Genomic DNA, 21633 nt, shown 5'->3' on the forward strand with positions numbered 1-21633 from the left:
ATTAGAGGAAAATATGCTGCATTCACAAACTTCATGCACACAGTATATTCCTTCTGATTAAATTCATTTTCACTAAGTTTCTTTTAGCATAAACAGTACAATTGTTCTGATAATGCACAGTACTTAACAGACCGAGGTTGCACACTGACACGGAAAGCAAAATCAACGAGGAACGTGATGCCATTAAAGACTTCAACGTTACCTGACAGCCGTCAAAGATTTACGGCAGAGGTTTTGACGCAGGGATTGTATATGCACATCATACCTCTGCGTAATGGCGCTAATGTTAAATTTCCGAGAATTTTAAGAGAATGACTTGAAAATTTGATAAAATTTCAGATCATGGAGGGCCCAGTACGTACTATTTGGTGGCACTCCTGCGTGACGCATAGGTACAAACCCGGTCGCATTACTAAATCTGACGGCTGAAAGGTCGCGCTGTACATTCATGTTGAATCCACAATTTTCAATTACTTCACCATGATCTTTAAACGATGAAAATACGGTGAAATGGTGAAACTGTCGCTACGGTGAAATCGAGGTAAAATTATTAATTACATTACAATAGTGATCGTTCATCGGAAAATGAACCTAGAGACGGAATACTGAGATACTGGTCATATTGGAGTGCGTATTAAGAGAATGTTGGCATTTAAAAGAGCCAAAAATGTCAGATCAAACTCAATTTTTTGACTCTTTGAAGTTGAAATACTTGAAAAAACTTGTTTCTGAAAGAAGAAAAAAGCTACTTAAAGTTTTGATCTGACGTGTTTGATGTTTAATATTGCTGCATGATGGTGCAATTTTATACGCTGTCTATTCCAAAAATAAATGCAACCATAAATTGTATATTTTCAGAGACTCCGAAGTGAATGCCATTGGACTTTAACATTTTATTTTTTTACCCAATGGGAAAAAAAAGCTCTCCGAAAAAATTGCTTCCGTCCCTGACAATGAGCCAAAATCATAGATGTTCCTTAAATAGCTCCTTAACTTTAGAGAGGCTCGACATGCCGCTAAACAATACAAAAGAGGACAACATTCACAAATTACGAATACAATTCAACAACATATCTTTCAAAATTGACCCTTACGTGGGATACCAAGGGTTGACACTTAAAAAAAGTTCGATCGGACGGACTGAACGTTTGGTGTTCTGTGTCAAAATTTTATTCCAGAGTAAACACCGAACAGAGAATACGAATTAGAACAGAAAATATTTTGAGAGTTTTGCAAATTTAAGGTGCGTCAGTTTTGTCATAAATTTTGTAAAAATCCCGTAATTTTGCCTCTTGTATTTCTCATTATTTTGGCGGTAAACCATGGCAATTCTCTGAAAAGATCCATATTTAATGTTACACTATTGAATTTTACTCGAGATCTGTAAAAATTGTCCTTTCATGACGATACACGTTGCAGCCTCCATAACCTTCCATTGATTACGATGTAAATTGAATCAGTGAGAACGAAAACACACCAACTCGGTAACTCATAAATGCTCAATTTTCACCAAAGAGAGTTAGTTTTCATAAAGGCCATTGAAATCAACGCATCTGTTTCAACTTGGACCTTTAGAGTGTCCTTAAGCACTTGTCTTTCGGCGCCAAAAATCTTTTTCTTGTGCTAACTTCTTCAACCACTGTGCAGTTTTGCGTGTGTCTTGATTATTTTCATTTTTTCGAGTTTGTGTATTTTCGTTCTCACTGATTCAATTATGCCGGGCATCTTTAAGGAAATGAGCTGACTAACGAACTACCATAAATGAGGCCCTAACACGCCTATTCCGATGGACGATCACATTTCAAAACCCGTCCACTGTGCGACCGTTCGGAAAACCGTAATTAAACCGCGGTTTTTTCACGCCGAATCGCAAATGCGACGTGACGTATAAACGAAGCAATAACGTGCAAACTTACTCGCTGCAGTGCGTCAAAAGTTTTCCCGCGTCGAGCGCTGAAACAAAAACACCATCACTTTTCGATCCTTATTTTTTCCACAGGTAACCGCGCTAAAGTCGAGCTCGTGAACTCAAGTTCTCCGCTTTTCACGGCCGTAAAAAAACCAATCAAAATGACCACGCAAAAAAGGACCTGAGAGCACAACACCGCTTTCGGACGAAAACCGCACAACTACAATTACAAGAAAAGCCAAGGTCGCGACATACCCGGCCGGAGAAAAACCACGAGAGGTGCAATAAGGAGACCCGGGCTACTCATGCGCACAGCAAGGGCTACGTGAGTCAACTGAGTCAGACGGCGCGCCAGTCAGCGCGGTTGTCGACGCGGTCCTGACGTCACAGATAGTACCCAGAGAGCGAGAGAGAGAAGGAGGCCCCCCCGGTCCCCCCGCGGGGGCGGGAGAGAGAGGGAAGACGGCCCGGGAAACAATGGAGGCAGGAAGAGGAAATGGGCCGGCGGTGGTGGCGGGAACCGGGGGAGGGGGGGGGGGGGCTCCGGCTTAATTGATGCAAGGTAGGAGGGCAAGGAGACCGGCTGTCATCACTTTTCCCCGATATTTTTATGGCCGCGCCGGCGAACATTTTCGAACTTTTTCGCCCGCCGCGGCGGGTACCTATCGAGTCCTCGCCGTGGAAAGCCCCCCCCCCCCCCCCCACTCCGGGGCGGGTGGGGGCGGAGCGGGGCGCCCTCCCCCGCGATTCAATTTACGGCCGAGACTTGGTAACAGTGTCGGTGACGAATCCGTTTCGCTTTTTTCACGCGCCGCGCCGTGGGCCGAAATTTTCGGCTTCGTGACCGATAGGTGTTGGAGATTCCGCACATAGAATCTTCACTTTAAGCTCTCTGTTCCCTTAGTTATCATTTTTTCTGGCGTTTCGTTTACTCATGCTTCTGGGCCGTTTTTCCATGATTTTTACGGCTATTGACCGGTCCCTACACTGGGGAAAAAAAAAAAAAAAACAAAACAAAAAAAAAAAAAAAAAAAAACACATTGGATCTAGAGTCCAGACTCTTGAAAACATTGACAGGAAAAAATACTCTTGATTCAATCGGTTTTTTGCTTGAATCAAAACGAAATCCGCTTGAATTAAGAGGCTTGGTTCTTGATTTAAGCTAGATTCTGATTGAATCAAGAGTAGTTTTTCTTGTCGATGTTTTTAAGAGTCTGGACTCTAGATCCGATGTGGTTTTTTTTTTCCAGTGTATGATTTCACGCGAAAATGAAGGCAAATCTTGGCTATTCCCCTGTCTAAAATCACTGACATTTAGGAATGCAGAAGCAGGTATTACATTTGCATCGTGAAATGAAGGATCAAGCACGCAACTATTCGAACTCCGGAGTGCGTATGTGGTATCACGCGAAAATGAAGGAGAATCTTTACTTTTCGTTCGTCTTAAATTACTCTAGACCTCTACTATTTCTCGGTTGGTAACAAGTGCATCAAGCACAGGTGACAGTCGTTAGAGGATGGCGATAACACACCTTCCTCCCCCCCCCTTCCCCACCCAGAGTTGTGGTCATTTTATTCGGATTCCAAGGGTTTTCATAGGGTCCACTGTTCCTACTCTCTATATGTAGGTAAACTCTGATTTAATGGACGCAATGTGAGCGATGAGGAAAAATAAAGTTCAAAGTTCAACACTATTTTTCGCTTTATGAAGTGCCGTCAACGACCCGGATTATGATGACACCACCAGCCGCAGCTACGGCAACAGCATCAACTTTTTAAATGACGCGATGAAAAGAGGCATATTTTCCGGGGACGTTCCATTAGCGCGCAAAAACGATTTTGCCGATGATCCAAATTGCTCATAGGCAAGGGAACAAGAGAAATCTGTGATCTGTTACTGCTTTATTATTATTAGTACAATAGATAGTTAGTAGATTCAGATTTTCTCTTGAAACACATTATAAAACCAGTTGAGTATACGCACCACAATGAGTCAACTTATTTGCGTGGATTGCAACGGATACACTCAACATGTTACACGCAAAGGCTGTGTATTTTTCAGATTATTGAAGTTCTATTACGTTTACACAGGTTATGGTGCGTCATGAAAATTCAATGATGGCCTAGTTCCCAATTATCCTACATAGTGCATAGTTGACCCTATAGTAACACAGTGAGTCCTGTGCAAGAATGGAGTTTTTACACGTGGGAGCAATTTCCTATTCATCTTCTCATTCCTTTCGGAAAGTTTCGCAAGAAAGCACGACGGAGCCATTGGTTATCCATTGAATGGCTACTTTAAATTGAGGACTGCTCCGATAAAAGGACGTATGAAGCGTGACCTGCTGTTAAGATTGTGCAATTTTTTATAGCACTTGGAGCCTGCATCAAATGAGATTCATTCACAGTCGAATTACATCCACCCACAGAATAGTGAGGAGAAATTTGGAGCAAATTCACGGCGGAAAAATACATGGCAGAGCTTTTAGATACAAATAGGTTACATGTAATTATAGGAATACGTTGCAAAATCGTTGCAGCGATGGAGGCTTCACACGCCATTGAACCGAAGAAGTCACCAATTCTAGACACGAACTGCAGCACAGGCATGCTCTTGAAAAAATTGGATTTGTTTCAGTAAATTATGCAACTTTTGAACACAGTTAGGTTCCTTGGTCTAGGATATACTGAATTAACTTCTTACTGACTTTACAACCCGTTTATTAAAATTACGAACTTTTTACTGCCTAAACGAACTTTACGAACCCCCTGAAAACGCCTTGAAAGAATTATCAAGTTATAGGCTAATTATGGAAATTGATAGACAAATAGATACACAAATAAGACATGAGAAAAATGGAGAAATACTATTGGTGCAAGTGGGTGGTTGCAATGGACAAAGGAGGTAAGTAAAGTAGAGGAGATAGGCATACTATCGTGAGAGACCTGCTTATAAGTGATTCAATCATTTTTCCTCCACTGGAAAAAAAAAACACATTGGATCTAGAGTCCAGACTCTTGAAAACATTGACAAGAAAAAATACTCTTGATTCAATCAGATTTTTGCTTAGATCAAAAGGAAATCAGCTCAAATTAAGAGGCTTGGTTCTTGATTTAAGCAAAAATCCGATCGAATCAAGAGTATTTTTTCTTGTCGATGTTTTTAAGAGTCTGGACTCTAGATCCAATGTGTTTTTTTTCCAGTGTCTCAGTCTTTAACAACCACTCATTTCTACCGATAGGATCGCTCCATTCTCCCTTCGTCCCTTCATAGAAGGTATTGATATCAATTTCAATGGTCAACCCGCTGATTTCGAGGTGCGTTACCGAAATTCCTGCCTTGTCCAGTGACGTCACAAAGAATTTCCACGGTGCGGCGCTTCGTTCGCTCCAGTTGCCGTGACTTTGGGTCGGGAAACTGGTCGGCGCGGCGCGGCGCATCGCATGGCGTCGCCGCGACGCGACGTTGCGGTGCGGTGGGGTGCCGCAGGGGGGCTCGCTTTGGGGCTTAAAGTTGGGGGCTCGCGCGGGGGGTCCGCAGAAAAAACTCCTCGCTCACGCCGCTCATTATTGGACAGGTCCGGTAATATACACCCTACAGCCGTGGGTGAGGCCATTCCGACCATCTCGCCCTTATTGCGCACCTTCGTGGAATCGACGAGTGAGACTATTGCGAAATCTTGCTACCGCGGAGGAAACATTTAATACAGGCCTCGCGCTGGTTGGCTTGGTGATGAGAAAACGGACGAGATTGAAGTTAATTTAAAGCGTATAGATCGTATTCGATACATCAAACAGGCGAGATTGTATCGATATCGATTGGTTCAAAACATAAACATAGCCTCAAAAGTCAATTTAGAAATCGGAGGGAACGGGTCTTTTGTAACAGATGTTTTATTCTTTTGAGTACCAAATGCCGATGCAAAGTGAAATTGTTAGGAATTTTCTCATTTTCAGCTTTTCCAACTTAAATCCTAATAGATTTTGAGGTTATGCTCTATTGTTTTGAACAAAACGATACATCGAATACGATCTATTTTCTCGGGATCGGATGGATTAGGACTCGAGGGTGGTGAACACAAAACGGAGCGCGTAAAGAATTTTTAAGATTTAGGATTTTTTGTGTGGATAACGATGACATCAAAGCCATCGGGTTACATAAAATCCAAAGGCCTCGATAGACGATCAAAGTACCCATACAAATAAAAGGAAATTCGTCGAGATTCACAACGTGTCAGAATGAAAACTTGGCGGAAATGCTCCGTGCGGCGAGCAATGATAATGTTGGCACTCAATTTTGTCTGAGCAGAAGGTTTCATGGTAACCAAAAGTAATCAAATGGTCTATTTTGATCGGAATTGGTTCGAAAGATCGTCTATTGAAGCCTAAAGTGGTAGAAAGAGTGAGGCTATAGGTTATTTGATTAAAGTGCCTTATATGTCATCAGTACTCCAAAATTGAAATAAGTTTTAGATAAATAGTTTGAAATTTTAAAGTTGTGCTCCTTTGGATCCGGAACAAAAATATGGTATTAAATTATCAAAAGCTATTTTTCGCCTTGTAAGACTAATGAAAGTCGCGTTGAACAGGACGCCAACAATTTCAAACCAACCGTGGCTATGGCGGCTACACCAGAACAAAATATCACAAATGCAAAAAACAAAATGTCGTTGGTTCGTGAATTTCACTGGTTTCTTACGATATTCTGTGTGAATTCCATGCGAATGTATCGAATTGTTCCTCCTCTAGTTTCATCATCGATTTCCTGCCTTCTACTCTCCAATGCTACACTGGAAAAAAAAAACACATTGGATCTAGAGTCCAGACTCCTGAAAACATTGAAAAAATACCTGAAAAAATACTCTTGATTCAATCGGATTTTTGCTTGAGTCAAAACGAAATCAGCTTCAATTAAGAGGCTTGGTTCTTGATTTAATCTAGATTCTGATTGAATCAAGAGTACTTTTTCTTCTCGATGTTTTTAAGAGTCTAGAATCTAGATCCAATGTGTTTTTCTCCAGTGTAAGGAAAAACACCGTGTTCAAACTAGGATTTTGCCCAAGTTCTGCTTAAAAAACCGACATCCCTCGAGAATTTACGCAAAATAATAATCACTATCTCATTAAAACTGGCTGAAAATTTCAAAGAAATAACTTCCCTCAAAAATACACAAAATTTCAAAAGAACTTTGGCAACATCCCAAACTTCACACGACGTTTGTCCTTAGCGCGGCAATACACTGGAAAAAAATACACTAAAAACACATTGGATCTAGCGTCCAGACTCTTGAAAACATTGACAAGAAAAAGGACTCTTGATTCAATCAGATTGAAGCTTGAATCAAAAGGAAATCCGCTCAAATTAAGAGGCTTGGTTCTTGATTTAAGCTTAAATCCGATTGAATCAAGAGTATTTTTTCTTGTCGATGTTTTTAAGAGTCTGGACTCTAGATCCAGTGTGTTTTTATTTCCAGTGTACTGTCAAAACCTCATCTCGGAAAAAGTAAGGTGCTACACTGCACCGGCCGAGTCAACGCAACGGCTGTGGAGCCCTGTCGAGGGGTGGGGGGGGGGGGGATCAGCGGACAAGGTGGCGAGGAGGCAAGGTGCCGGCGCCCTTGCCAACGGCGCTCAAGATCAGGACTAGGACAGGTGCAGCCCCGGCCCACAGTAGACCGAGTCAATCAGAGAGGTCGGACATAAAATTTTTGAATAAAACTGCGAGTTTTAAGTTTATTTCGACACATTTTAAATTTTAAGGGGTGTTTCTGGAAGAAAATTTCACGAGGAAACCAATGAAACCATTTTTAGAACCTCAAAGTATTGTATAAACGGAGTTATAAGCTTTTAAAGTTTCCAAATTCTGTCCGACCTCTCCTATTGACTCGATCCACTGTGCGGCCGCGCGGGAGTCCCACATCAGGATCGGCAGCGGCAGCAGTCGATAAATCTTCACTCAGGACAGAAGGACGTACCTCGATTTCCACATGAGCCCCAGAAAGGCTTTAGTCGTATGGAGGATGGAGCTCACGTGGGCATTGAGATACGGGGTTTTGTCTGAGGAAGGACGAAATTACACGGTAGACGGTAGGCGGCCGGCTCGTGCCTCGTGCCGAACCCGCCTCGAATAAGTTATTAATAATCAGCACTGCAAACAGAAACGTATCGATCGGCCCGGGCACCTTGTCGGCGATCTTGTCAAAATTTAGGAGCCTGACCTACCCACGTTTGCGCTCCCGTTACGAGTCGGTTCGCAGGTATAGGGTGCTGCCAAAGGAGGTCCATACTACACTGGAAAAAAAACACATTGGGTCTAGAGTCCAGACTCTTGGAAACATTGACAAGAAAAAATACTCTTGATCCAATCGGATTTTTGCTTGAATCAAAACGAAATCAGCTTAAATTAAGAGGCTTGGTTCTTGATTTAATCTAGATTCTGATTGTATTGAGAGTACTTTTTCTTGTCGATGTTTTTAAGAGTCTGGACTCTAGATCCAATGTGTTTTTTTCAGTGTAAGGAAAAACACCGTGTTCAAACTTTGCCCAAGTTCTGCATAAAAAACCGACATCCCTTGAGAATTTACGCAAAATAATAATCACTATTTCATTAAAACTGGCAGAAAATTTCAAAGAAATAACTTCCCTCAAAAATACACAAAATTTCACAAGAACTTTGGCAACATCCCAAACTTCACACGACGTTTGAGTTTGTCCTTAGCACGGCAATACACTGGGAAAAAAATACACTAAAAATACATTGGATCTAGAGTCCAGACTCTTGAAAACATTGACAAGAAAAAATACTCTTGATCCAATCGGATTTTTGCTTCAATCAAAACGAAATCCGCTCAAGTTAAGAGGCTTGGTTCTTGATTTAAGCAAAAATCCGATTGAATCAAGAGTATTTTTTCTTGTCGATGTTTTTAAGAGTCTGACCTCTAGATCCAATGTTTTTTTTTCCAGTGTACCTTGCTGAGGGAAAATGCCGCATGAACCTTCAGGCGTTGCCAAATTTCCTTTGACAAAATACGAATTTCCTGGTAAACTTGGGAAAATTTTCCTTCCAATATTTTAGATAATTTTATGCGTAATTTCACCTGAAGTTCCTGAAAATTTCGAGGAAAAATATTCATGACGTTCCGCAAAAATAAACATTTTGTCGAAGGAAATTCGGCAACTCTCGAATGTTCATACGGCGTTCTTCCTTAGCACGGCAGCAATGGCAGCATAATCGTTTTCTGCGCAAAGATTTAGGTGACTCACAAAAGGAAAATTACCATTTGATGTTATCGTTGGAACCGATTTATGGGCATAGAGTGCCCTGAAAGAGGTCCCCGGCTTATTTTGATCGAGTTTTAGAGGAAAAAGCAAGTTTTTTGGACGACGAAGGGTCTTCCTATTATTTGCATGGAGGAACTCTATTTCCCGGTGTATTTTTGAGGGAGGTTATTCCTTTGAAATTTCAAGGCAGTTCTGATGAAATAGTGATTACTAATTTGTGTAAATTCTCAAGAAATTCCGGTTTTTACAAGCAGAACTTGGGCAAAACTGAAAAATATGATACATTCACAGCCTCGTGAATTTTCATGAAATGTTTTACTGAAATTTCTTACATTTCATACCAGCCTGTTACCAACCCCCTCTGACTGGATCAATTTAGTTGGCAGCTTTCTTTGGATGGACACGCTGACAGCTACAGCAGAGCCCACCCTGCCTCCCAATTTAACTTCGTGCGAATACAACTCCGGATTTTTTTGATATTTTAAAATATTTATGTTTCAGTTTCTATTCTTAGCGACTAAAGAAAGCGTAAAGGAGCGTCGAACCGTTTCGCCAAACGTTTCAATCCTTTTCAGCCTTTCCATGTTGACTTCGTGTGTATTTCATAAATATTTTACGTACAGCGCACAAAACGATCGATATAACGTCGGGAACTTACGACTATGCCATGCCGAAACGTATATCTAAAGCCAAACGTACAACATCTCCGATATTATTTCGGCACGCTTCCTCTCGTGCTGAAGGGTCTCGTTAGGTCCCGAATTTAAGCGGCCTTTGACTCAATTTAAGCTTTACGTAAATGAAATCATTCGTGTCTTTTTACGAGAGGCTCCCACTCCGTGAAACTCATTTTATCGACGGCGACGATCGTTAAGTATGAAAATGTTAATTTTAAAGAATCGCCGGGTATCACGTAATATTCCGTGATGAAAGTTCCGCTGCGATTAAATCATGTGATGGTTTTATTGTAGATCGGTGTGGGCGGGGGTTGGGAGGGGGGGGCCTGCGCGTGTGCTCAGCCTTTAGCATTAAGTTTTTTTTTTTTTTCTTTTTTCCATAATGCTATAAGAAAAATGTATCTTAGTTCATAAAAAGGCTAAAAAAGACTGAAGGGATGGGAGCCTTTGGCGGCTAGGTGTCGCAGAATGCCAGAAAGCGCTGTGAAAGCGATGTTATTGTTGATGGTGTTGTTTAATATTTTTATTTGCGGGTGCTTTGAAAATATATACTAAATGGTTTGTTTTTGCACCTTCTTTGAAATTAAAAACCGAGTAGTGAAAAGTTGGAGTTAACAACCGTCCTGATAAAGCAACTTCTTTCGGATTATGAAAATATTGATATTTAAGGGTCCCACAAGAGTACCAGGACCTCCCTTTAAGTACAACTTTTGATTGAAAAATTGCATGTTATCTTAATTTGCTCAAACGTTCCAAGAGTGATACTGAGTGCTGGTGGTGCGGAATTTTTGGATCACCCTGTATAAAGCCACGGGGCGTGGAGTGTCCATAGGGGATTTGACCGCGAAGTGGCCTCGGGAACTGAGAATGTTCGGGAATGGATTGGAACATATTTATTTCAGTGAGTTGAGTGATTCGACGGAGTCACTGACTTGGTAGGCAATTATAACAGCTCTGGGGTATGTTTGCAGTATCACGCATAGATGAAGGGGCCTGTGTTGAATAGTTGAAATCGTTTCTTGATTGGGTAACTTGAACAGAGGCAGCTTACATGCTGCCTAATTTTCTCGAACGTTTCATCTTTTTCAACAGAGGCTAAGCAGCTTGCTGATTTGAAATTTTGTGGGGACATTCTATAGAATCTAGGTACAGTTAATTAACGGAATTTGTTATGGCGTAATGTGATCTAATTTCTGCTTAAATTAAGGCATGAGAGAGAAATAGTGATGAAAAATTTCGTTTAGATGAATCTGGTTGAGTCTGTCCGAGTGGGTTTGTGTAAGACACAATAAAATTACCTTTTTTTTTTGTCTATTTCATGCGTGCTTTTACGAGATACGTGTCTGCCCTTTCTGATACGGCATAATTTGAAACTAAAAAGCAGGCACATAAACATGGGAAATGGGTGCAATTTTTGCATACGCTAGTTCGTTTACACTAAAAAAGTTATATATTAAGAGCATGAAATTGAAAAGCATCTGATTAGGTTGTTAATCTGTGCTTCTTTCTTTCCATTTCTTTTCTGCACGCATGGCTCTAATGGCGGACTTCAGGTTGCTAAGTACATTCCAAAACCCGCGATATATCAATGATTCTTTGAAAAGCAAACCCGATTAGAGCTCTGCTTAGACTATTTTTGAAATAGTCCATTCTCGAGGGATGAGGAAATTGGTGTATTAAAGCACGTGATGTGATTTGGAGATCACCAACCGTCCATTAGACCGCCTGCTAAGTACGTGTGCAAGCAATTTATCAATGCGCGTTCGAAAGTCGCGAAAAAAAGTCGAGGCTTTGCAGGGTCAGCCTAAGGCTCTTGATTCCAAAGGCGCAATACGTTGATAAAAAAAAAAATGGAGATAAATAATAACTCCATGAATGTCGTCAGCTTCCGGCCAAAGTATCACAAGCGCCATGCGACGTTTCAAAATTTCCGCCACCATTTTATTTTTTGATAGATAAATCGTTGGTTGATCTGCACTGGAAAAAAAACACCTTGGATCTAGAATCCAGACTCTTGAAAACATTGACAAGAAAAAGGACTCTTGATTCAATCAGATTTAAGCTTAAATCAAAAGGAAATCCGCTCAAATTAAGAGGCTTGGTTCTTGATTTAAGCTTAAATCTGATTGAATCAAGAGTATTTTTTCTTGTCGATGTTTATAAGAGTCTGGACTCTAGATCCAATGTGTTTTCTTTTCCAGTCTGTTTGAAAATTTTACTGAATTTTATCGGCAGCACAAAGAAAATTGATTAAAATTTTCGAAAAGCGCCGTTGAGCAATTTTTCTGTAGAAAAATAGAATGCCGGCGAAAATTTTGAAACGTGGCGCTTGCGATACACGGCCGGAAGGTGAGGATGTCAGGAAAGGAAACATCAAAAGGCAGCTCCGTGGGTTCCCTAATTAACTTCCATTCAACTAAGATTCCGCTTTAAACCCGCAGATTCTTTGAGTAAAATGAAACAGTCGTTATTAGATTAGTTGTAAGTTTATGCTCCCTGGAAGCGAGTCAAAGTACAAGAGGCGTGTGGTGAGGCGAGGTGCATTCGTCACCCCGCAACCGGGGCGCCTGGCAACAACACCCACCACCCACCCCCCACCCCATCCACCTCTCTCTTTCTCCTCTATTTTCTTACCCTCTTCCTGCCAGGGAAGTTACGAGAGCCTTCGTTATTGAGAACTTTGCTACCTACACTACTCACACACGACCTATTATCGGCATCGTCTCCGAGCTTAAAATACTTTGAAATGACAAAGTGCAAGGGCCTCTGAACAAGGTATGGATTGGACGTATTTATGCCGAAATAAACTTTGTTGTACGCAAACTCTATGCACATAGTTCTAACAACATCACTTATATCTTTGAAACAACACAGTGCAATGGCCTCTGAACAAGGTACACTGGAAAAAAAAAACACATTGGATCTAGAGTCCAGACTCTTAAAACATCGACAAGAAAAAGTACTCTTGATTCAGAATCTAGCTTAAATTAAGAACCAAGCCTCTTAATTTAAGCGGATTTCGTTTTGATTCAAGCAAAAATCCGATTGAATCAAGAGTATTTTTTCTTGTAAATGTTTTCAAGAGTCTGGACTCCAGATCCAAATGTGTTTTTTTTCCAGTGCATGGATTGGACGTATTTATGCCATAAACTTTGCTGTGCGTAAACTCTATGCACATAGTTCTAACAACATCACTTATATCTTTGAAATAACACAGTGCAATGACCTCTGAAGAAGGTATGGATTGGACGTATTTATGCCAAAATAAACTCTGTTGTACGCAAACCCTCTGCACATAGTTCGAACAACATGACTTGTACTCGTATGCTGTTACAACGAGTTTATTTCCAGATTTTCCGCTGTGTGATTCGTTTTCCTCGAAAAATTTTGAAGAGAAATTATGTTCTGAAGTGATTTACCTGGACGTATTTATGCCACAATAAACTGTTATGAAAATAAAGACAAGTTTTTTTTTTTTTTGCAAGGGTATTTTTGCAAGCAAGCACTTGTCTTTATTTTCATAATTTATTACACCTTGCTTTTTGCAATTATGTTCAAAATAAACTATGTTGTACGCAAACCCTATGCACATAGTTCTTTTTAGTATAAATACGTCCAATTAAATCACTTCAGAACATAATTTCTCTAGAGATTTTACGAGAAAAACGGATCACACTACGGAAAGTCTGGAAATTAACCCGTTGTAACAACATACGAGTATAATTGTTTACAATCGAACCTCTTAGATCGAAAATTACCCAACTCGGGTTTTTTATGATGTTCAATTATTTGAGTAGAAACACTCATTTTTTGGCAGTTATACAGTTTTTATCGTCTCCCGAAATTTTTTATTCCAAGATGGGTCGTTTTCGAACTGAGATTTTCAATTAACTTCGGTTAAATTACACAAGTACCAAAACATGTCATTTGTACAATCTGAATTTTATGGCTATGCAATTTGAGCGATTTGGAGGCCGAAATAGTCGTATCATGAACAGCACAAACTCAAATTCGATCTTAAGTAAGCGCGATGTATCATAACAACACATTCAGGGATACCTTCATTTCGCAATGGAACTTTAACTGCTCGGAAGTCAGACTGACGCATCCTGAACCACCCATTACCCGTTTTTTAGTGATAATTGGACTTCATTTTGCAGTTGAGAGCTACAATTTCGGGCTCATTCGTAAAAAAAACTTATGTACATGGGAAAACTAATGCTGCATGCGTTGTTTCTAAACTGAGCCAGAAATTATAGTTCCGAATTTCAAAATGTAGTGGACTACATAATTGGACATACATTGACATACATAATTGGACTACATTTTGAAATTCGGAACTATAATTTCTGGCACTGAATAATAATTGTTATTCAGTGCCTGTTCTGCCTACCTGTCGTTATTGCAATAATATGATTACTAGGGACCTAAGTCAGATCGATTTTATTCCTTCATTTTGGCAGGCACGGTAAACGTATACATGTAGGTACTCAATTTCTCTATTCTGCCTTTTGAACACATTAAGGGAACAATACAAATTGTTTTAAAAAAAGAGATGCGATCCCTGTCCTACTCTCCTCTATTTACGAGCTTCCGAGGGTCCGAAACATGGAGAAACTTTTTGGAAATGCATGTCACGGACTCGTAGAACTTTCAACGGCTACGACTGTCGACCCTCCTCGTAATTTTAAAACTGGGTTTCCTTACTATTTTCGCAGTCGAAGTTTCCGGCTTGGGACGGTCACGTTGAGTCCAGTACCACCGAGATCTCTTTCTCATTCCCTCAGCAAAGAAGTCACTCGTCGAAATATCGTATAAAACATTGGCTATACTCTGAATCAGAATGCTATACTAACAGGATTACGTAAACTCAGCGAGACAGCTTGAGATTAGCTCTGCCAAAATATATCAAAATCTTGATTTTTTCAGGATGTCAAACAGGGTGTCTAGTTTTTTTTCATTTTGGAAAATCCTGATTTTTGACTGCTAAATCCTGATTTAATATTTTTTCCGAATCCTGATCAAATTCTGATTTTTGCGGAGAAAAATTAACGGACGGATAACGGAAAATAAGCGGACGGCCGACTTTTCTCAAATCATGATTTTACGATCGATTTTTCCTTAAATCCTGATGAAATCTGGATTAAATCGTGATTGACCTCAAATCCTGATAGAATCGGGAGAATCTTAATGCTAAGCACCATGTCAAAAAAACATGTACAAACGAAAAATAATCTAATGGCTGGGGAGTGTCAGCTCCTAATAACAAACTTTTTCAAGGAATAGTCCTTTCGTTTGAACGTCAAAATCCATTCTCAAGTGGATAAAATAAGAAACCGACTTAGATTATTTCTTGGTATTTTAACTAATTTTCCTAAATCATTTGAACAGAGTGTCTAGTTTGTTTCCAGTTTGGGAAACCCTGGTGAAATTCTGATTTTTCCTGATTTTGAACTGCAAAATCCTGATTTCATAATTTTTCCAAATCCTCATTTTTTTTGGAGAAATATTAAAATTTCTGCATTCACAAAAATTGCTCGATAAAAAAATCCGATAGGACGGCCGACTTTTCTTGAATCCTGATTTTACGACCGATTTTTCCTCAAATCCTGATAGAATCGGGAAAATCCTGATGCTAGACACCCTGTTTGAAGAACATTCTGTGACCATTCCGAGCAATGTCGATTGCATTTTCTTCAAAAAAATAAAAAAGTAAAACGCTAGCGGAGATTTGGAAATGTTGCAATCGAGATATGCGTTAAGTGGCTCTCTTTATCTACATGATTTCGTGTATCTGTTTAAAATGAGGATGAATAACGCCGGGCTCCACGACAAGACGTGGTTTGCCGTTTGCTCCGGGCGAACAAAAGAGCCTTCAGTTCAACGGGTAGGCAATATCCCAAACATCGAGATAGCTGCATTTCCACAGACTGACTAGATTGTCTCAGTCCTGCGAACTTGCGATTGTCTTATTTCTCGCAAGATATGCCTCTTATTTCAATACGGTTGGCAACGTTTCCAAATTAGTGGATGCGATATTTTGACTTAGAGCTAAGACGAGAAAGAGAAAATAACGCTTTAAAGTTTAAAGATCTCTCATATCAAAATACTCTTTAGATGCTCATACATACTCTTACACGAAGTTAATTCCCTTTATCCTCATGTCTGTCGTGCAACACAAAAACGCCGTAAACGCCATTTTACATTTTTGGAAACAACGTATCAGCGCAGAAAAACTTGTGTGCCTTGGGACAATTTTTTTACAGAATTCTTTTGCAAATACTATCAAGAACTAAACCTAAAAATTTGAGGTGCATTGGTAAAACAGTTTTTAAACTCTGTATTTAAAGGGAAAAACATTTTTCTGCCCCTATTCTACATTATAAGATCTGTATTTCCATTTCGAAATGACCACTGCTTTCTTAGACCGCGTCTCACCGCATTGCTCCATAACCTATGCCCAACACATCGATGAAGCACGAGGAGTGATAACTAGGTTGTCCAAAGGTTCTTGAACGTTCCAGCATCGTCAGATTTTATGGCTTCCAGTAGAAGAACTATCGAAGGAAGAAAGGCACTTTTGAACGTGCGTGTAATGCGATTAAATGAATAATATTTATGGAATGAAGGGAGTGAGTTAAAATGATTCACTAGACAAACGAAATTATTCTTACCTGGAGAATTATGAAACCAAGATCCCAAAAGCTTCACACACTGGCCAGTTCGTTACTAAATTCATATCGGTACTCGTAAAAAAACGCGCATTTAAATAAATTGACTAAAATCGATATTTTATCACACTTATAGGGACATCGCTGAAAATCGAAGATCGAAGAGTAAATACACAAGTTACAGCGTAAGCATGGCCGATAGTTATCAGTCACGTTACGACCGTAAGGGTATGTTAAATAAAATCAAGCAGGGGAAAGTAAAAACCGGGAGTAATAAAATGAAAACAAAAAAAAAACTGATAAGGTCAAAAGTAAATTGGAAAGAAGGAAAAATACACGCAAGGGTAAAAAAATAAAATAATACGAAGAGCTCAGTGACGATTTCGGACGGAAAATGTAGAGGCTGCAGAATTGATACGAGATAATTTACTATTTCTCCTTCAACTTTTGAGGTAGACAAGAAAATATCATCCGTGCAGCAATAGTTGCTCCTTTGAGGATTTGCGTCTTGTGTCGTTTTTATAAAACTTGCCTCGCAGGTAACAGTGTTAAACTCAACCTGAAGATTTTGATTCTGCCTCTGTTTTTTCTATTCTAATCTCGCTGATTCATAACAATCTTAAAATGATGAAAGATTGACTTCAAATTGAAGATCCGTTTCGGAAAACAGTAATTTTCGAACAGACAAGTAAATGCAGAAAACACCACTGGAGCACTGTGAAGTGGGAGAAATACACTGTAAAAATAAAAACTGAGGACACCGGTGTGTTCAATAAGACCTATTATTCTCAGATACAATTGGTGTGTTATCAGCAACGCACCATTGCGGTCGAGATCAGCAGTCGTGACAGAAAAGGCCGAATGAACTAACACACAATGACGTAACTAAACACACAGGTGCGTTAACACACCATTTGTATCGTAGAGCAAAAGGTTCGAATAAACACATTGGTGTGTTAAGAGGATATTTTTAAAACAGTGCAGGTAGGGGTAGGGGTTGGTTTTGGGGGAGTTTTGAGGTTGACTCACGAAACCGATGAAACAACAATTCCGCACCTCGCGACATTCATTTGAAACGGGGGGATCACTGGTTATATCACCTCAACTAACAACAACGCGGCAACAAAAACAAGGGAAAAACAAAGGGGGGGCTCCAAAAAAGAACGACGAGGGGACAAGCGAGTGAGTCCAAAATCCAGAGGGAAGGAAGCGAAATCTGCAAAAAATAAATATAACTCTGGGGCTTCTCTACCGTCAACTGAGCCGAACGGCTTGCCTACCCCTGCAGGAGGGCTCGAGCGCCTGCGCCGTGCTCGGCCGCCGATCGACCGCCCGCAACACAGCCACTCGAGAGTTCCCGGCGCGGGCCGCCAGGGCGCGCCACCTCCAGCGCGCGCCGCGCCGGGAAAAACAAACGTTATTATCAATTCATGCCGGCCCGGGCGCCGCGCGCCGAGCCCCAGGAGCCTAAATTTTTTATAAATTTTCAATTTTTTTTCTCCCTCGCTCGCTGCCCGCCCGTCTTTTCCCGCTCGGGCCGACGGCGTAATTGTCTTTTACTCGATTTGGTCCACGGTTTGGGAGTTGGTTCCCGGCGTGGAAAAACCTCGCGCCGGCTCCGCGGGCAGGAGTTCGTAAAACGCGGTCTTGATGTTCCCGGATCTTTATGGCCGTCACTTAAAAACGAGTTTATTATGCTTCGTTGCCAGGATTCTGAGTCAGGCGAAGGAGGACTAGACCACTGTTATCCCGGAAAAACCAGAAAAATATTTGAGATAATTTAAAAACATCACGACGCAAGTTGTGGAAAAAATTCAAAAATATTGTAAGGCTGCCATCATGATATTTTTGACAGTAATTTTAGAATTTTCCCCCGTAAAATTAAAAGGAGGATTCTTACCGAAAAATGAATCAGGACGAGCTTCATGGAATTTTTTTAGTTACCTACATTTAAGGATTTTTCAAATATTTTCGTAACACCGGCAGAGAATTTGTGTATCTATTTTGACAACTATAGTGTCATGAAAATGTTTCAAAAAATATTTAGGAAACACTTTCGCAATAATATCGTCGTTAAAACATAGCACTCAATAATTTTGACGATATTTTAAAAATATTTCTGACTTGCAAGAGTTTTCCAGGATCGTGGAGACTTATCAGATCCACGGGGTAAAGTTTGAAATGGAAGGGGGAAAATTGGAATGCATTTTGAAATTAGGAACCAAAATTTCGGGCTCAGTTTAGAAGCAACGTATATACCATTGGTTTCCTAATGTATACTATTTGAAAATAGTGTCACAATTTTTGGCTTACAAAAGCAACGTGTGTACCATTAGTTCCCATTGTATGTTTTTCCAGATGAGCCAGAGATAATTGTAGTTCCTAATTGCAAAATGAAGCCAATTGGACTACATTTTGCAAGAAGGCACTATGATTTCTGACTCATATTAGAAACAACATACGTGTAATGATACACGAAATGATAAGCATGTACCAGTGTACCACATAAGATGTGAGATACGTGCTTTTGCGGATGAGCCAAAAATCGTAGTTCCTTATTGTGAAATGTAGTCCAATTGATTGACTGAAAACTTTCAGTCGTGAGGGTATTAAAAGGGTGTCGTGAGGGTACCCCATTAAAAGTTTCTTCTTTAAAAGTATACGAATGAAATAATTCATCCAACAAGCACTTTTGAATCTAATTCTAAATACGATATGAATGTTATCAGATATGATTGTACAATTTACATTATTTAAACAGCAAAAACACAAATCGCGTTATTTGTGTAATATTTCCACTTATAAGTTCTCAGTGTACATGTTAATATCTCACTTGAGAGCGGAAATCCGAACTCCTTACGCGTGGATCGCTTCCTACTTAAAGTTTAAGTGGAGGCACATGACACAGTACTTTAAATCATACCTTGTTTACTCGTCGCACACATGCGAATTTCGTCGAGAAATCGGTAAAATGGGGGGAGAGGGAAGGAGTTCTGCCCGGTATTACGAAATTTATGAGAGTTCATGTTTGCATTGTGATTGCATTTACACCTCTACCGTGCTGAGAAAAAACGCCGTATAAACCTGCGGACGTTGCAAAATTTCGTTGGATAAAACCCAACTTTTTTGGGAGCCTTTGAGTATTTCTTTCCCATTTTTTATAGAAAATTTCGTTCGTAATTTGATCTGAAGTATCAGAGAGTTTCCAGGCAGGATCTTCCCAAGTTTCCTTAAAGGTAAATATTTCATCCGGGGGAATTTGGCAACGCCTAAATGTTTATACGCCTTTTTCCCTTAGCACAGCAGAACTGGGCGAGTAACAGGAGGATGGCAAAAAATGCATCCTATGATACCGGAATGCCCTCATAATTTAACAGAGACGTAACGGTTGTACAGGGTGTTCCAAAATAACTGCTTGTTCATTAGACGCATCACTTTCCGCTTAGTTTGGCGATGAATAAAAAACAAACATCGACGAAGATTGATAACCCGTCTGACTGTGCAAAAATTAGGACAAAATGGAACGGTAGAAAACGAGGATGAAAATAATTTCATCCAGATTTTTAATGACGGCAACGAAACGCGAGACCTGTGATGGGAATTGATGGAGCACGGAAAGTGTTCGTTCGATGCAGTTTTCCGAACGGCAATTTTACGGCGGGGTTGTCAATTTTCACACTGATGCCAACTTTGCACGCTACGTAAAGCTCCACTGCATGATCAGTTCGATAACTTACTTTACAGACCCTGCACTGACAGTGCCTCCTTAAGTTATTTTTGGGGAATTTTGGGGATATGGGGACTTCGCCTATGATGGTTGGTAAGTGACGCGTTGACAAATCTGGTCAGCAGACGCGACCCGGTTTCAAAAACTTGTTTTACGAATTGTTCGATCTGTCATCAGTGGCAGGCCGATCACATTCTTCACGAGTGGTTCATCGATTAACAATGTGCGAAATTTGGTAGCGATCCTAGACAGCGGCGTGGCGTGCTTTACGATATATCGATTGAACGGCCATTTAAACAAATGGAAAAGTATCGATAAACAGGGTGTTTGCAGCGAACACCTAAATAATCGATTATTTACCACAGCTTCAAATGAGGAAATATCGATAGATCGCAAAGCACTCCACGACACTGCTTTGCGGCGATTTTAGAGTCGCGCAAGCCAGGGGAGGGAGCGCGGTCGAGTGTCCAGTTATCTTCACAGTGTGACGCGCCTTCAATCAAGTTAGCGGGAATGTACCTATACCCGTGGTCGAATAGTTATCGCAAATAACTCGTTTGGTACAATGCGAGAAGTATTCAGGCACTCTTGTAGGCGCTCCTATGCGTCAGACGCCGACCGCACTGTTTGGCGCAATGCGTGAAGTATTCCTACAACCTTGCAGGCGCTGATATGAGTTAGACACCGACCGCACCGTGTTTGGCGAGATTATTCGCGTTAAGATAATCGCGATCTATCACCACGACACTGATTCTAGAAACTCCTTGAATCAATTCTGTTCCTACAGATTGACGGAAAGCCAAAATAAACGGGAAACAATGGGAAAAGTACGTAAAGGGCCACTAGACGAAGTCTTGGCTAGAAAAAAAGCGTCGCATGTTTTCTCTTCAAAATTTTATGTAGAAATCGATTCACACAAAACGTGAAGTTCAAAGATCAACTCATGAACGAGATATGAAAAAGCTTTTTAACACAGATGAAATGGTTTTTAGATCATACAGTTATTTAATCATTCAGTATTTTTGTTATTTTAACTAATTATAATTTTCAGCAATCATATCTTGTTTAATGGTCGATTTCCAGACTTCACGTTGTATGATTCGATTTCCTCGTATAATTTTGTAGTGAAAATTTTAAGTAGAGAGTGATTCACACAACACGTGCGGTTCAAAGATCAATCCTTGAGGGAGATATCAACAAGTATTTTGACCTAAGGTGGATCATGCAGCTATTTAATTATTTGGTATTTTTTGTTATTTTAAACAATTTTAATTGTCAACAATCATATCTTGTTTAGGATATGATTTCCAGACTTCCCGTCAAGTATGATTAGTTTTTCTCATAAAATTTAGAAGAGAGAATGCGTTGC

General features: G+C 40.2%; 1 protein-coding gene across 3 annotated transcripts in view; it reads right to left on the bottom strand.

Annotated features, from left to right (window-relative positions):
- Nucleotides 1–21633, bottom strand: part of cpo (RNA-binding protein) — a 254624-nt gene that overhangs the window by 212734 nt on the left and 20257 nt on the right. The window contains exons 1-2 of one of the 3 annotated variants that reach the window (XM_019053837.2): nt 17567–17812; nt 16541–16681 (exon numbers count right to left, since the gene is read on the bottom strand). The exons of 1 other annotated variant lie outside the window; for it this stretch is intronic. The gene's annotated coding sequence lies outside the window, so the exon portion shown is untranslated. Of the gene's footprint in view, nt 1–1916; nt 2317–16540; nt 16682–17566; nt 17813–21633 lie in introns of those variants that run through there. One more of the 3 variants, XM_019053835.2, reaches the window with a different exon arrangement.

The sequence above is a fragment of the Bemisia tabaci genome, chromosome 6 (genome assembly GCF_918797505.1).
Source record: "Bemisia tabaci chromosome 6, PGI_BMITA_v3".
Classification (NCBI taxonomy): Eukaryota; Metazoa; Arthropoda; class Insecta; order Hemiptera; family Aleyrodidae; genus Bemisia; species Bemisia tabaci.